This window comes from Sarcophilus harrisii, chromosome X, assembly GCF_902635505.1.
Source record: "Sarcophilus harrisii chromosome X, mSarHar1.11, whole genome shotgun sequence".
Taxonomy (NCBI): domain Eukaryota; kingdom Metazoa; phylum Chordata; class Mammalia; order Dasyuromorphia; family Dasyuridae; genus Sarcophilus; species Sarcophilus harrisii.
This window is the reverse complement of record NC_045432.1, coordinates 73,438,112-73,455,601: the sequence shown is the minus strand read 5'-3', so window position 1 is coordinate 73,455,601 and position 17,490 is coordinate 73,438,112.

Here is a 17,490-nt window from a genome sequence, read left to right as displayed (position 1 = left end):
TTTACTCACACACTGGCATGGGATAATAAATCTGTTCTGAATTCTCTCCATACTGACCTTCACGGGCTAGTTGGTCAAAAGTGATTTGTCCAATAGCTCCCATTTGCCTATTGCGTTGGCCTTGAATCCTACATAATTCATGAAACTCCGAAAGCCACAACAGATTCTGTCCCGGTTCTAAGCGTGTTCTCGCTATGGATTTCCAATCATTTGGGGTTAAGATTTCATGAGACAGATTATCTAGCAACATCTTCACATAAGATGATGTAGCCCCATAAAGAGTGCAACCCTTTTTCAAATCTTTTATTTTTTCCAAATTAAAAGGAGTATATCTTCTCTCTTTTTGACCTGAAGGGTCAAGCTTTTCAATCACAGGATATGCACGTATAAAATCAGATATATCTTCTCCTTTATTTTTTGCTTTAATTAATGCTTCTTCTAATCTTGTCATATTCCGAGTCACAGGAGAAGCTGTGTTTCTGCCTCTCTCCCTTCCTCTTCTTCCTCCACCCATGAGGGGGAAGGGTCATGAGATGAGAAATGATCTAATTCCTCCTGCTGTGAAGTATCACACTCAGAATTGTACTTCACTCCATTCTTATCTGACTTTTCCTGCTTATCACCTTAGTTTAGTTGGCGCTTTCTTCTTTTTCATTTTAACACTTAAATAACTTCTTATAGCCAGTTGTATTAAATTATAGGTATTAAATATGTCTTTAGAAATTGAGTTAGGGCCATTTTTTTTTTTACAGAATTGACAAAGATCCTCTCCTACTAAGTTCCATTCATCTAGATCCAATTCTTTCTCCAGAGAGAAACAAGGACGTATGTTCTTAACAGTTTGTAAGAGTTCAGTGATCTGCTCCATAATTATAATCAACCCTTGGCTTTCCATAACTTTAACAATGCTCTCTAAACATTTTCCTTAAACAGGAACAGAAGGCTGTTTTCTAAAGATCTGTCCCATCTTAGCTGAAATTCTACTTTAATTCTTTTAATAAAATTTCTTTGTTGTACTCACTCTAATTTGAGGAGACTTTTCCACACCATCGGGGTCACAGGCTTTTCCACTTAAATCAGGATCAGAGGCTTTTCTACTGAAATCAGGATCGGAGCTTTTCCACTGAAATCCACTGAAGGGCCTGTCAGTCCCACGTTCAGGGCGTCAAAATGTTGTCGTTTCTTTTTCCAAAACACAGCCAGGTGATAAAAAAGTTCAGATCTTTTACTGTGTCCTTCAATATAGCCCGGTTAGCCCAGAGGCCTATCTCTCCACTTGGTTCTAAGAGGTGACTACCAACAAGTCACTCCAATACTTTGGGTCTCAGTTTTCTTAGTGGAAGAGGGAGATAAAAGGAAGACAGGGAGGATGGAAGGCTCAAATGAGATGTCTGTAAGTGTCAAAAGGCCATCACGTCGCTTTTGCTAAAAGGTTAACAACAAATAGGAAGTGGTGAGAACGGACTGGATAGACAGAGCTACTGTCCTCCAAAGATGAGGGTGCTCCAAGGATATTTGGGGCATGATGGGTTAAGGCAAGAACAAGCTGTTCCTGTGCTGAGCTGTGCTTAGAGACCCTGAACTGTAACAAGCATAAGCTACTGGGGATAAGAGAGCGTGACCGTTGGCTTGAACCTGTGTTGCAGAGTAATGGGGCATAGTCGGCAAAGCCAGAGTGCATCCCCCTCAGAAGCAATGTTTGGCTCTAGTTTTTAAAAAGTGGAATGGCCAGAGCTGGCTAGATCTGAAATCGGAGGGCCTGGCTTCCAATCGCCTCTGACACTAGTTGTCTGATCTTGAACGAATCACTTAAATCTCCCTGACCCTGTGCTCCTTTGTCTGCACCCGGGGAAGGGATCCCCAGGGTCCTTTCTGCTTTGCAATCTAAGATCTGAGGCTCCCATCCCTGCCTCACTCTGCAAATGTTTTGGTTTTAGGTTTTGTTTTGGTCCAAATTGGTGATATCATCCATGGGGGAAGTTTCCTAGATGAGAACTGACCCAGATTGGATAGCTGTTTTGAACCATTTCGGAAGATTGCATATGGGGATGAAGGGATGGGGGAATCAAGCTCACACTTTTACTCTCTGTCAGAGGCCAGATTTGAACCCCACTCTCCCTAATGTCCGAGCCAGCCCCTGGCTACTGTTACCCTGCTGCTTCAGAGAATTTCAACCTGGAGCTACAAACACAAGCAAAACAGTGAGAATTCAGGAACAAAGGGAAAAAAACCTAAGGAGAAAGGGCAAATATTATTTACAAAAACCCAGTAAGACCTGGGTAACATAAAGATCTGGCTGAAGAGCCAGCTGGCCCCATAATGCACACTGGCACACATTTCAGATGTCGCCAAGGGTCCCAAAAGAGGCCGAGTCGTTTCAATTATCTAATTCACTCTCCAGAGACTTTATATGCCATAAACACCTAGCATATTCTTGGGGCATCATCAGTCAACAACACGGCCGTGGCCGCCGTGTATCTGACAGTTGGGAAACGAAAGGCCAGAACTGCATTAACACTGAATAAGGAACAAATTGAACCGCGTTGCAGCGCCTTTATCCCGTTCCTCTGGTCAATTGCATCAACGGGGTACAATCATCTGGGCCATTACTGAACCGAACAGACGTTTACTGGGTACTCATAGGGAATCTGGAAAGCTACTTAAACAATGATAGAGAATCTAGAGAAAAAGGAGCTGGCTGTCTTCCTGTGGAACACAAAGTAGTCTAGACAAACAAGGCAAGCATCCAAAATGGAGAAATATATAGATGGGTACGGACTGATGGAACCAGAGAGCTGACTGTCAGAATTGTGAAGAGCCATTCCTGCTGACTCTGGGAGATTCAGAGAGACGGTGGCCTTTCCTATACCTAGAGCTTGGGGATGGCACCACTGGGCTCTCCAGCCTGTTAGTTACACCCGACACGAGCTGACCCCCCCCCTATATTCCATCAGTAGTAGAAAGATCAAAAATCAGAGGACTTGGAAGCAAATCTCACCTCATACTATTTGTCTGACTTTTAGAAAATAAATCATTTAAATCTCCCTAAGCTTCTGCTTCCTTTTCTGCCAAGTGAAGGGGATGGTCTAGCTGACCCCCAAAGTCACTTCTGCTTCTAAATCTATGCTCTGTGCTCCTTAATATCCCACTCTCATCTCTTTACTGAGAGTCACTATCCACCTCCTAAGGACCCAATTGAATGGTTTCCTCAGTGTTCATTCCTCAAGAACAACCACCAGGTCATTATTTTGGTTATAATTCCAGACCTCAGCTTACAAAAAGCACCTAATAAATGCTTTTTGATTATGGCTTCTCGCCTTGAAATGCTTCTTTTCTTTGTCCATGACACAATTTACAATTTACTGGCTCCTCTCTTTCTAATCATCCCCTCCATCTGCTTTTCTGTGCCCTCTTCCTTGTTCTCCAGTAACTAGCCATGTTCCCCCAGTCTTTCCTCCTCTGCTCTTCTCTCTCTACACTCTTTCTTTTGGGGCGTCTCATCTGCTCTCATTGGCTTCAACTATGTCTGCTGTGAAGGACTCCTAGAATTTTTTTATTAACCCCATCTCTTTCCCAGCTCTCAGGTTTTGTAGCCCATGGGGGTTCCCTTGTTTCCTTGAGTTTGAATTATAGTAGACCCAATGCTTGATGGGTGAATTAAAAGTCTTTGAAATGGCCCGAGAGCCCCTAGAGAAATGGGGAGTCCTCTGGGGAAAATGTGTTAGCTTCTCAGTAGAGTTAGAATGATCCCATTAGTGGGGTTACCCTAATTTTGATGCCATGCCCTGTGATCAATACATCCTACTCAGTGCCAAGTTTTCCCCTCAGATCAGCCTGCAGCTAGATGATAGAACCCCTGGGGTCCCCTGCTAATCTTTACCTGTTCTCTCAATCAGCTACAGAAGATGGATCTCCTGCCTACCCCATCAGCACCTTCAGCTTACCACTCTCTAGAAAACTTCCCTTCTCCATTCTCTGCCTCTTATTCCAGCCATCTGGGGAACTCCCAGTGTGGAAATTCATGGCACTGATAAAGATGAGCAGCTCTTCTAGAACTTGTAACAGGAGTCAGCACAATATACCCCAGAACCAAATTCAGTTTTTGGAATAGCATGGAATCAAGAAAACCTGAGTTTGAATCCAGTCTCAGACATTTCCTGGCTGTGTGACTCTTAAACAAGTCACCTAACTTCCTCCCAGCCTCACTTTTCTCTTCTATAAAATGGGGGTAATATGAACACCTACATCCTAGGACTGTTGTGAGGGTCAAATGGAATAATACTGTAAACCACAAAGCGTTATATAATTGCTAGCTATTAGGATTATTTTGTCCTCCAAGGCCAGCCCTCTACTTCTCAAGCAATGGACTGCTTCTCAATCATTTCAGTCATTTGCAACTCTTTGTGACACCAGTTGGGATTTTCTTGGCAGAAATACTAAAGCTTTCCCAGCGTTCTCCCTAACCCTTTGGCAGATAAGGAAACTGAGGTAAACAGGATTGAAGGACTTGCTCAGGGTCACTTAGCTACCAACTTTGAACTCAGGAAGAGGAGACTTATAATTTGCCACAGAGCCACTCCTTGAATTTGAGTCCTCTGCCTCTGTATCTGAAATTCTCATCACAATCCATGCTCCTTCTCTCTGTGTAATAAAAGCTTTATTAATAATAGACATGGATTTCTATGTGTCCCTTACACTTTGGGGCTGCTCCTGAAGACACATATTTTTACCCACAAATCTAATTTTATTTACACTCAGAAAAGGATCCTGTAATGGCACATATTTAGTCTATATCCGATTTCTTGCTGTCTTGGGGAGGGGGAAGTAAGGAAAGGGAGGGAGAAAATTTTAGAACACAAAAGTTTTACAAAAATAAATGTCGAAAACCATTTAAAAAACGAAAGGATCCTGTAACTAATTCTTACTTATAAACTACAATCAGTTGCAAAGAAGGTTATTGTGTTTGTGAGTTATTTATTGTCCAGTTGGCTTGGGTATTTGGCCTTCTGTTGTGTGAAGAGATCTCTTCAGATGTAGATTTGGGGTTAGTAAATGTGTGTGGCCTCTGCCTCTTATGATTTATGGGAGCTCTACAGGTTTCCAATTGTGTGACCCTGGACAAGTCCCCCCCACCCCACTCTCCAAGCTTCAAGTTCCTCCTTTGTAAAATGAGGGGGTGGGACTGGATGTGCTCTAAGGTCTTAAATTTGAGGACATAAAACAAGCTATAGAAGGGATCAGGACAGAAGTAATAGAGAGGAATTAAAATCGACTAATACCGACCTTGGTAAAGAGTAAAAGCGTGATCAGACGAGTGTCTGTTTTGACTAGCGTGTGGCCCGATATTTCACTATGAAGATAGGCCCGGGAGATCCATATTTATAACCACAATGGCAGAGATGGTGCCATGAAAAGGACACTAGACTTGGAGTCAGGAGAGATCCAGATTGGAATCCCAGCCCCAAAGCCACCCAAAAGGAGTTTTCTCTAAACTATGGCCAGCCCCTGTCAGCCCCTACTCGATAAACCGTGCTGGCTCCTGATCTCCTCCAGGATCACATGGAAAGTCCTTTGGATTGCCATTGAAAGCTCTCCACGACCAGTCCGTTGTGACCTTTCCAACCTTGCTACTCTCCTTTGCACATATTCCTATTCCATGCTGGCCTACTTGCCGATTCCTGGACACAACTTTCCTGCCTACGTACCTTTGCACAGCATGTCTCCCCTGCCTGGAATGCCTTTCCTCCCAAACTCTTGACTCTGAATCCCTGATTCGTTTTGAGCTCAGGTGCCCTTCCTCCAGGAAGCCTTTCCTGGTTGCCCCAGGTATCAATGGTACCTCCTTTCGGGCTCATCTCCATTTTATGTATTCATTTCAATACACTTTTCAATACTCTTTGGAAGAGAAACTCAGAAAATCAGGCCTGGTGTGGCTTTTTCACTTAACCCCAGAGCTAGAACAAGGTGCTTGGCGCCCTGAAAGAACTAAATTAAGCTTTACTGACTGACCGATTGCTGACCAATGGCAAGCTACAAACGTTCAGAACCTGTTTCCTCATTTCTATCATGGTAAAACTCCAGCTAGAGTCTTTGAGAGTATTACCAAAAGCACTGTGCAAACCTAAAAGTCCTAAAGAAATATCACCTTTTTAGTGATTATGGAAGAAGGGGAAGTGGGGAGTGAGGCATCAGGTTAAGGCCTGGCTTCCTTTTAATATTTATATGTCTATCACTGGGCATGGTACCTGGTACACAGTAGGTATTTAATAAACGGTTTTTCCTTCATTCACATATATTTGCTTGTATCTCTCTTGCACACAGCTGGCAGCTACAAAAACCCAATTCTCATCATTTTGTAGAATCACAAAATCTCTAAATCAGAAGGGCTCTCAGCAATCGTCCAGTCTGTCTTATGCCCGAGCAAGCAATCCCTGTCGGGCACCTCCAAGGGGTTCTCCAGCCAGCGTGTGAAGGCCTCCAGTAAGGGGCCCAAGACGGCCCATTCCTTTTGGGCATAGTCCTCATGCATAGGAATCCAGTTTTATTCACCAATTATTCATTAGGAGTGAGGAAGCATTTCTAAGTAGCCTGAATTTCTGAATTTGCCTCTTTGCAAATCCCTCCCCAGCTCCTCTATCTGCCTTCTCTGAGCAAAAGGAGCAAGCGGATTAGTTCTTCCATCTAAGAGGAATGGAACTAAAACAGCTATTCTGTCTTTTCTTCTCCAAAGTAAACATCCCCAGAGCCTTCAACTAGTCCTTGTATGGAATGGGCTGGAGCACTTTCTCCATTCTGGCCTCCCCTCTCTGGAAAACAGCCAGATTATCAATGTCCTTCCTAAAATGTGTTTCTTAAATATGACCACAACCCTCATGATATGGGGCCATTGCTACTTTCTTCCTGAAGGTTCTGCTTCGGTAGTCACGCTACGATCACCCAAGTGTTTGGGGTGGCACACTACTGTTGCCTAACAGAGAGAATGCAGGCCACCAAAAAGCCCGGATGGACTATTTAACCACAACTCTCCCGTCTTGTACTGGTGACAGTGATGGAGTGTTGGAATCCTAGTGTCAACTCAACTTCAAACAAGGTGAAAACTCAAGGGTGATGTCAGAATCCTGGTGTTAACTCAATAGAATTGACACAGTGCTTATTGATTCACACCTTAGAGCCAATCCTTACAAGGTGACAAGTTGCTAATACTGATGGAAACAATGCTTGCGTTCATACCTTTAGAGAGCTCATAAGTATCTAAGTACTCAATGGAGTTCACACATTTGGGAGAGTTCAGGGTTTAGAAAGAAATACCAAATTCACACCTCCCTTAGGACCAGAGAGCACTCTGGGAGATAACCCAGAATCCTTCTCCCTCCAGAAGGCGGAGTTAACTTTTGGGAGATCACATATATACAGGGAGCTCTTGGAGCTTGGGGGGGGGGGGGTTACTTGAGAGAGTTTTCCTGAGAGAGTTTCTTGGGAACATTCCCAGGAGTCAGAGAGGAGCACTCTGCAGGAAAGCCTACAAGCCCTATCTTTGAGGCAAGAGATTCATTGTATCTTCTACCTTGGTGCTGGCTGGAGGCTGAAGAAAACAGAGGCAGAAGCCAAGGGCAAAGCTGCAAGAGCTCTTGGAATCAAGCAGAGAGATAGGCCTGAGCTAACCAGGTTATATTGAAGGACACAATAAAAGTTCAGATCTTTTATCAGCTGGCTGCGATTTTGGAGTAATTATTTATTTCAACTGAGACTAAGGCTGCCTCCAGAAAACCTCTTCAAGAAACCTGCTTTCTCTCAGAGAGAATTCTTATATTTTAAAGGCTCTGACCTGTGGGAAATAAGAAGCCTACTGTCTAATAAGAGAAAGATGCACGTATTTGTGAAACAAAGTAGAAAATAATTAATACGGAGAAGTCAAACTGGTTAAATGAGGATCCTGATTAGGGTCTTAACCTAAATTTTCTTTTTTTTTTTAATTTTTTTTAATTAAAGTTTTTTATTTTCAAAACATGAAAATTGCATAATTTTCCAACATTAACTCTTGAAAAACCTTATGTTCCAAAATTTATCCTCTCTTTCCTCCACCCCTTCCCCTAAATGGTAATTTCATTTAGAGATTTCTTCTCTCTCTTTATTAAACTCCATTTTATTTGGTTCGCTCCAGGCTTTGAGGCTGCAGAGATCTTTTTAGAATCCATTCAGTGTCATCCAACGCATTTGACAGCCCTACTAGCTATCTGCATGGAGATGGATATAGCATCACGTGGTAAAATGAACATTGAACTTCTGTGGAAGCAGAATTTGAATCTGTTTCAGAGTTGCCTGAAGCGATTTTCATTTACAGTTCTGATATCTATACCAGCTCTGACTTTAATCAGCTACAGATAGATAGATAGATAGATAGATGGATGGATGGATAGATAAATAGATATTAACCAGCACTGGCCCAAGCCCAAATCCCTGGAGCACTCTACTGGAAACCTACCAAAGTGGATTCAAGTATTGATGACTTTTCTTTGAGTAGACCTGATCAGATTTAGAATTCCCCTAATCATACTGTCCCTTAGCCCACATCTTTCCCTCTTGTAGTCAGGAAGAACATTTAGGACGACCAAATGCTTTTCTAAAAATTGGATTTTTAACTATTTCTACAGCATTCCCCTAATCTGCTAATTTAGCAACCCTGCTCCTAAAAAACACAAATATATAAAGATATTCTGGCATGATTTGATCTTTTTTATTTTTTTTTCTCTATTGTTTTATTTTCCCCAATCACATGTAAAAAATTCCTTAACATTCATTTTTCCAAATGTTGCGTTCCAAATTCTCTCCCACCATCCCCTCCCTCCTTCTTGGGGAAGAAGGCAATTTGATACGGATTACAACATACAGCTCCATATTAGCCATGTTGCAAAAGAAACCACAGACCAAAAAGACCCCCCAAAAAAGAAAGAAAGCTTAAAAAGTCTGCTTGGATTTGCTTTCAGGCTCCATCAGTTCTTTCTCTCAAGGTGGATAGCATTTTCCAGCACCAGTCTTATGGAATCGTCTTTGCTGAGATTGCTGAGAATCGCTAAATCATTCCCAGTTCTCTTCCTTGGTGCTCAGTTTTTGGTGAACTAACTTCCTTTTCACTTAACTATCCTTTGTTTCCTTCCAACTTGAATTCATTTATGGTTCTCTATTGGAATCTTTACAAAGTGTTAAGTCATTAGAGTTGATAGAGACAATAATTATCTAATTTAGCCTGGTTCAGTAGGATTGATCTGCTCCTACGAGGAGATGTTCTGGGCCAAAACTTGAAACAAGGTATTAAGTGGAATTGAAGAGACAATGTTTAAATCTAGTCTAGAATTGATTTAATCCTACAACAAATAATGGTTTCCCAGTGATATAATGATTGGTTTGTACTCAGTGTGGGATATATAAGCAAGAAGCAATCAGGGCCAGACACAGAAGCCCACTCAGGGAGGCGGAGACAGATTCATTCCCTATTCCACCTTTGTGCTGGCTGGAGACATTCAGAGGGAGCTAGGGGCTGAAGCTCAAGGCTTTGAAGGACTGGATTTTAACTCCTGGCGCATTTGAAGTGATTATTACTTTGAACTGAAATTAAGGCTGCCTCCAGAAACTTCCCCAAGAAACCTGCTCCCAGAGAACCATCATATATTATTTAAAAAAAAAAAAAAAAAAAAAAAGAACACCACAGTTCTCAGGCAAAGGGAAAGGAGATAAGCATTGATATAACACCTACTATGTGCCAGGCACTGTGCTAAGCATTTTGCAAACCTTAATTCATTTGATCACAACCCTGTGAAGTAGACCCATTTTACTTACCCATTGTTCTTTAAAGTCTCTTAGAGGGAAAAGTTGAAAAAAGGGAGAGAGGGCAATTCCCTGCACAACATCCAGGCTCAAATAAATGGCATCTCTTCCTTACTATGGATCTGCTCTACAATATCCCCTACAAATGAGTGTTTAAGACCTCCAGGGAAGTGGGTAGGGGTGAAGGTGGGGATGGGGGTAGGGGATGGGTGCCCATTTATCCCCATTTTACAGTTGAGAAAACTGAGGCAGATTCAGTGATTTGCCCAAGAACACACAGCTAGTAAGTGTCTGAGGGCAGATTTGAACTCGGGATTCCCTGACTCAGCAATCTATGCATCATATCACCTAGTTGCCCAAGAATTATTATTCCCTGGAATCCAAACAGAAATGTTCCTCAAAGCCCTCTTGTGTCTCCAATACTCCAGTGGTCTGTGATCTCAGTGATGTGCACGGTCTCTTCAGGGATATATAAAATCTCATTTGATCCTTATAACAGCCCTTGGATTGTTCCCCCCCCTTGGGGGACAATAATTGTACCCCATTTTACAGATCAGGAAGACTTAACTAAAGTCATTCAGCTAATAGGTTTCTGAGACAGTATTTTAACTTGGGCTTTTCTGACTTCAAATCCAACACTATTCCTGCACCACCAAGCTTCAGTGTGCTATAGGAAACATATCCAAGTCAGGAAGATCAACCTGCTTCTAAGGCCTAGCAAATTCACCTGATTTAAACCCTGATGAAAACGTCTGGGCCATAATCAAACTCAGAATTGGATAAATGGATTGTGTATCAAAAATATACTGAAGGCAGCCCTTTTTGTAGTGGCTAGAAACTGGAAACTGAATGGATGCCCATCAGTTGGAGAATGGCTGAATAAATTGTGGTATATGAATATTATGGAATATTACTGTTCTGTAAGAAATGACCAACAGGATGATTTCAGAAAGGCCTGGAGAGACTTACACGAACTGATGCTGAGTGAAATGAGCAGGACCAGGAGATCATTATATACTTCAACAACAATACTCTATGATGACCAGTTCTGATGGACGTGGCCATCCTCAGCAACGAGATCAACCAAATCATTTCCAATGGAGCAGTAATGAACTGAACCAGCTACGCCCAGAGAAAGAACTCTGGGAGATGACTAAAAACCATTACATTGAATTCCCAATCCCCATATTTATGCCCACCTGCATTTTTGATTTCCTTCACAAGCTAATTGTACAATATTTCAGAGTCTGATTCTTTTTGTACAGCAAAATAACGGTTTGGTCATGTATACTTCTTGTGTAGCTAATTTATATTTTAATATATTTAACATCTACTGGTCATCCTGCCATCTGGGGGAGGGGGTGGGGGGTAAGAGGTGAAAAATTGGAACAAGAGGTTTGGCAATTGTTAATGCTGTAAAGTTACCCATGCATATATCCTGTAAATAAAAGGCTATTAAATAAAAAAAAATAAAAAAAAGAAAATATACTGAATATGCAGTGCGATAAAAGTGTGCTTTCATGGTGAAGAATTTACTGTGAAGAAAGTAGAGTGCCCAAAACTTGGGAACTTAAAGCCAAATTGTAGAAAACAGAGAGTATTGTAGCAAAGGGAGCAAAGAAATTGAAATGCTGGAAAAAGTTGTAAGATTTCTTGCATATCAGGAAATTGCATTATTTTACTTGATCCTATCTACTTGTACATTCCTGTGTCTGATTCCTCATCGTAACCCATCCCTCTGTGACCCATTTGGGTGAGCCTCCCTTTCAATTTCCCAGAAGGCATCAAAAAGATAAGTTTTTTGTTTCAGGGAAGAAAGAGGTCTTGAACCGAACTTGGCAGTTACCGAAAGGCAATCATAATCAGAACTAAGGGTTCCACTAGAGCCTGAACAGATAGGAGCTCCATTTGAGGCACAACTTCCCCAAGTGGAAAGAATGATCTCCGGGGATAGGGCCTTCATCCTGCCCCTACCCCCATCCCCACCCTCACCCCTACCCACTTCCCTGGAGGTCTTTGTAGGGGATATTGTAGAGCAGATCCATAGTAAGGAAGAGATGCCATTCATTCAAGCCTGGATGATGTGCAGGGAATTGCCCTCTCTCCCTTCTCTTCCTTCAACTTTCCCCTCCAAGAGACTTTAAAGAACAAGTTAATTTTCTAAAACGATCCTTTAAGTAAGGGCTCGATCAGCTATTACATTCTCAATCCTTTCCCTTGCCGTGCCCAGAGGAGGCCTCAATTAATCTCACGAGTTCTCCAATCAGCTGCATGAGATTGCCAGGAATGAGTATTCCGTGAAGATACCTCCCCATGGGGCATACGGGCCTGTCCAGTGAGCCCTTGCTGAGGGGATGCAGAGCAATCTGCCTCCAAGGAGACTGGCTGGATAGGTCTCAGGAGGACTCCAGGATCCATAGCGATGGTCTACCAGAGGACCTGGATTGAATATTTTCCCTGGACTTCCCCTGTTCTGAAGGCAGACTAACGTTCAGCAGAGCAGATATGCCGACAGGAGTGGGGGTGACTGGGATGGTGGAGGAGTGCCGGATGTCTATTTGTTCCCGGTTTCTTTCTCCCCCAACCGGTAGTGGCTGCCTTGGGGCAGGAACACAAGGGAGTTGTATGTACATGCCCACTCAGGCCCAGAAGTGAGGTCCTGAGCATTTACTTTCCCAACCCAATATATAACACCAACCGAGGCCTGGGTAGAATTCCTATCAAAGCATATGGCGCTTGCCCATTTGGCCCGAGCAGGAAGTTCATAGACAAATGCGTCCGTACCCAGGACTCCCACATGGAGAAGGGGTCCTTTTGAATTCCCATAGGCAACAGAACCCCAGAATCTGGGATTCTTAAATTTGAGGATCTGAGCATCAGATCTTTTGGAAAAAGAAGAGGATCACCCATAGATTTGGAGGTGAAGGACTGAGTCAGAGGAGTCAGGCGGTCTCAGCTGTTCTACCCCTCACCTTGACAGTGAGGAACCAGGATACTAAAGGTCAAAAGTCAAGGGGTGCTGTTTGCTGACCTGTCTTGAGATGTCCTGACCTTTGGGGATGAGTCTAAACCACAGGGCTGCTTTAGGAGTCTTGCAGGTGATAGAGGAAGGACTCAGAATGGCAGAGTTTAGTCCCCCTCTGACAAAAGGCTACGGGCTATCAGAATATTTGAAATATTTGGCTTTTTGTGGACTCTTGTAGGTCATTTTCAATTTCCCTGTATTCTATGGGGAGGAATAAAGGCCGGCTTCTCCAATACCTTTATTGTTACCTCGAGTCTTTATGAAGGAATGAAAGGGAACGGCCTTTATGAAGCGCTTCTCATGTTCTAAGTACTAGTACTGCAAATATAAATACAAAACCAAACACAGACCCTACCATGAAGATGCTCACCTTCATTTTGGGAGATGTCCCTGGGCCGTGGTGACTGGGGAACTTTGGCCGGAAAAGTGACCAGGATGTGGAGCGAGGCCCTTGATGAGCAGCCCCTGTAGATAAATAGATCGATAGAGTGTTTGTTTAGTGCTTCCTATGTGCCAAGCACTGTGCTAAGTGTTAGGTACTTGCGTTTGAATGGGGTGAAATAACACATAGAAGAAAGCTGAGAAACATTCTAACAGTAAAATAACACAAAGAGGAAAGCTAAAAAAGAGAGGATCAAGGGATGGCCTGGAGGATGGGAAGAGCAAGAGACAGATACTCCGTGAGGACAAGTGGCAAGCGAAGAGAAGTCAGAGAGTGAATGAAGGCGTGCCAGAGGCAAGACATGACCATGAATGACTCCCATCCATCCAAGGAGTCGGAGGCAGTCACGACTCCAGAGAGCAGGGCTTTAAGTCCAAGCTTCTGCAGCATGGGGAGGAGGAGACGTCCGAAGAGTGAATCCGGACTTCCATGGACATTGCTTTCAAGTTAGAATGGAGTTTAGGGACATCAAGGCCAGCCCTCTAATTTCACAGAGGAGGAGAAGGTGAAGTGAAAAGCAGTTGTCTAGGGTCCAACGGGCTGGGACATAAAATCTGACCCTGTTGGAGTCATGTCCTAGGAAGAAACCCCAACCTTCTAAGAGCTAAGGGTCTTGGCAGGGCCCTGGGTCCCAAGTGATTTAAATATTAAGTCATACAAAATGGTTTGGGGCTTTCCTGATAAGGGAAAATTTAGATTTGCAAATGAGATGAGGGAATATGAGTTTTCAACAACAATCTTTCTTTTAGCAAAGAATTTAATGTTGCTTTAAATATTGAGCACTGTTAGTATATAAGTATTTCAAAAGTCTTTGTGGGTTTTTTGTTGGTTTTTTGCTGAGGCAATTGAGGTTAACTGAGTTGCCCAGGGTCACCCAGCTAGGAAGTGTTAAGTGTCTGAGGCCACATTTGAACTCAGGTCCTCCTGACTTCAGGGCTGCTCTATCTACTGCGCCACCTAGCTGCCCCAAGTCTTATTGTTTTTAAACTTTAAATTTAGAAAGAAAAACTGAAAACTGCATTTAGACACATTGAAAACTGCACTAAAACTTTGGGGTCAACTTGGATTTTGAATGTGGTTCGACTTGGCCAAACTGAGAGTTTGATATAACTTGCCAGTGCTGCTACAGAAAGGGCTGGATTTGTAATTGAAGGGTCCAGGTTCCAATCCTTACCTGTATTGCTGTGACTCTGGGTCTTATTTCCCTCTCTTTCATTCTTGTGGCTTTGGTAATAAGGTAATTATAAGGTAATAAGTCCAAGGACTGGATGAGTAATCAAATCTCTTCGAGTTCTAAATCACACTCTCCAGCGTACTTTTAAGAGTAGAAGTCAATTGACTCGCTCATTCTACCATATTCAGATGAGAGTCACCTCTATTAAACCAATCCAGCAAAAACTAAGAGTGACAAGTCTTTAGGCCTGGGGGAAGTGGAGAATTCGAAACTATTTCAAAACAAGAGATAGGAATAAACATTTATTATTAGAAGTAGGAATAAACATTTATTGTTAGAGATAGGAATAAAGATTTATTATTAGAAAAGACAAGACCTCCATCAATTTGGAAGGACTGAATGCCGCTGGATAACATGAAATGTTACTAGGATGGGTTGAGGAGATTTATCTGTGCCCTGTGGAGCTAGTCTAAAGTAGCACGTCAGTTTAAAATGCAGTGTTGAAGTAGTAAACCAGTTCAGTAGGAGAAGTTCCAGGTGAGCTCCTGACAAGGAAGCATCGTGGAAACGTTGGAGTCTTGATGTACTCTCCCAACCTGGATCCCAACATGTCTTTGTGAGCTTCAAAAGGGCAGAAGATTTTACGACTGTAATATACACCTTTGCCATGTGGGCTCTCTAAGCATGAGCCCACTTTCCCCCGGACTCTGCATGTGTTTGTGGGAGTGTGTTTCAGACTTTTGGGGAAATCTTTTACAGGAACTGTTCTTAACGTGCTCCCTTAGTAAATACCTTTTTCTAAAAGCCATTAACACTAGCCAACTAAAATTATTCCCAGATGATCATCTTGAAGGGCGAAGGAGCTCAAGCTGATGGCATTAGAATCACCTCTGACCCCTCAATGTGGTAGCTACTGCTTCCTGTTTGTGATAGGGAGATTAGTAGATATACTGGTTATTCATTTTTTTCTTTACAATCATCATCCGCTCTTCCTCTCTTATAAAAATTGTCAGAAAATCTCATTTGGGGCTTTCAAGGTCCACTGGTACTAGATTAGCCCTGGACTGGGGGAAGGGGAAAAGGGGTCTCTCGGGTAGCTCCTCAACTCTATAATTTGAGCACTTATCTTCCCTGTCTCTTTCCTAATCTATAAAATGGGATAATGATACTTTGCACTTAACACTTTACAAGAAGATTAGGATGATTAATGAAGTAATAGCTTGAAAGTACTTTGAGATCTTGAGATGAAAAGGGCTGCAAAAGTGGGGAGTGTGATTACAGGGCGGGCCTTTAGCTTTGGTAAGAGTGTCAGGGAAAATAGCATCTTTGTTTTAAAAGTACTTCATCTTCTCTTCCCTCACGTGTAGTTCCTGGGGGGGGGGGGCAGATTTCAAGGCAAGAGCAGTGACTGATGGAGCAAAAGAATTCCTTGGGAGCAAAAGATCCAGCTTCATAAACGTGTCACCAGCAATAGGGACAAAGGAAATCATTATGACTGGTTCTTTGCCAAGAGTTAGGAGCTGAACAGCTGCTGAAAAAGTTTCCTCCCTCTCTCCCTCCCCAACCATTCTTGGAAAAGCCTCCGTCTCCAAATTTTCATCTGCTTCTAGAGCTGCCGCTACTCACCCATCCATTCCCTAAAGGAGCCCGGTTACTCGTTGGTGAGTCTCTAGAGCTCATGAGCAATCACCGGAGTGGGAGGCAGTCAGGATGCCCATTGGCCTGGGCAGCCAAGGCTAAAATACACAAACGCAGCCTCTGGAGGACGGGCATGTGAATGTGAACATACTGGGAAAGTGGTACACCAGAGGCTGTACTTAGATATACACACGTGTACATGTATGTACATGTATGCAAACTCAGACACAATGCATACATGTGCCCCCACATGCACACACACAAGCTCAAAGCCTTTGCTCTCTACTTGACACCATGCTAGACACTAGAGATAAAAAGATAGAGCAAAAAATAGACTCTGCCTTCAAAGAAGGTTTTTGTCGTTTTGTTACTTTGTCACATCTGATTTTTCATGACCCCATGGCAGAGATACTGGAGGGATTGGCCATTTCCTTCTCCAGCTCATTTGACAGAGGAGGAAACTGAGGCAAACAGGGTGAAGTGACCTGCCTAGGGACACACAGCTAGGAAGTGTCTGAGTCCAGATATGAACTCGGGAAGGAAAGATACTTGATTTGTTTACCATTTCTTTCTCCAGCTCATTTGACAGATGGCAAAACTGAGGCAAACACAGTTAAGTAACTTTCCCAGAGTCACACAGCTAGGAAGTTTCTGAGGCTGGATTTGAACTCAGGGCTTCCTGACTCCGGGGCTGGCACGTTATCCCCTTCACCCCCCCCCACCTGCTCCAAAAAACTTACAATACAGCATTTATCCAGAAAAGTAAATACAACATAAATCTATGAATGCATAAACACTACCAACTATGGGAATCAAGAGCAAATGGGCATCTGACTTGAGTCTCAAAAGAAGCAGGACTTCCAAAGGGCAGGGAGAGTCAAGTCCGGGCACTCTGTGCCAAGTCCCAGAGGGGGGAGATGGAACAAGTCAGGCAGCGATGTCTGACCCAGCATGTGCTTTTAGTTTGGCAAATATGGCTTCATGCGTGACCTCTCTGGAGTTTGCCAACAACCTCAGGAGCCAGCTCCGATTACCCCATTTTACAAATGAAGAAAATAAAGTGAATTGCCCATTGTGACAAGACTAGTAAGCTCCCAAGTAGGGTTAGAACTTGGGATTCTTCTAACTCCCAGTCCAAGGCTCTCCTCACTCCACCATGCAACTGTTTATTTGTTCGGAGGACAAGTAAGTTTGTTTGGCTACAATCTGGAGTACAGTTTGGAGTACACGCTGAGCCGAGTTGTTTTGTCCTAAAGGCAATAAATAGTTAAAGTAGATTCTTGAGCAACAGAGTGACATGATCAGACCTGTGTATATGGAGGATTATTTTATGCTCTGTATGAGAATGATAAGGATTTGAGAGAGGTTACTGTAGAAATAATGTAAGCC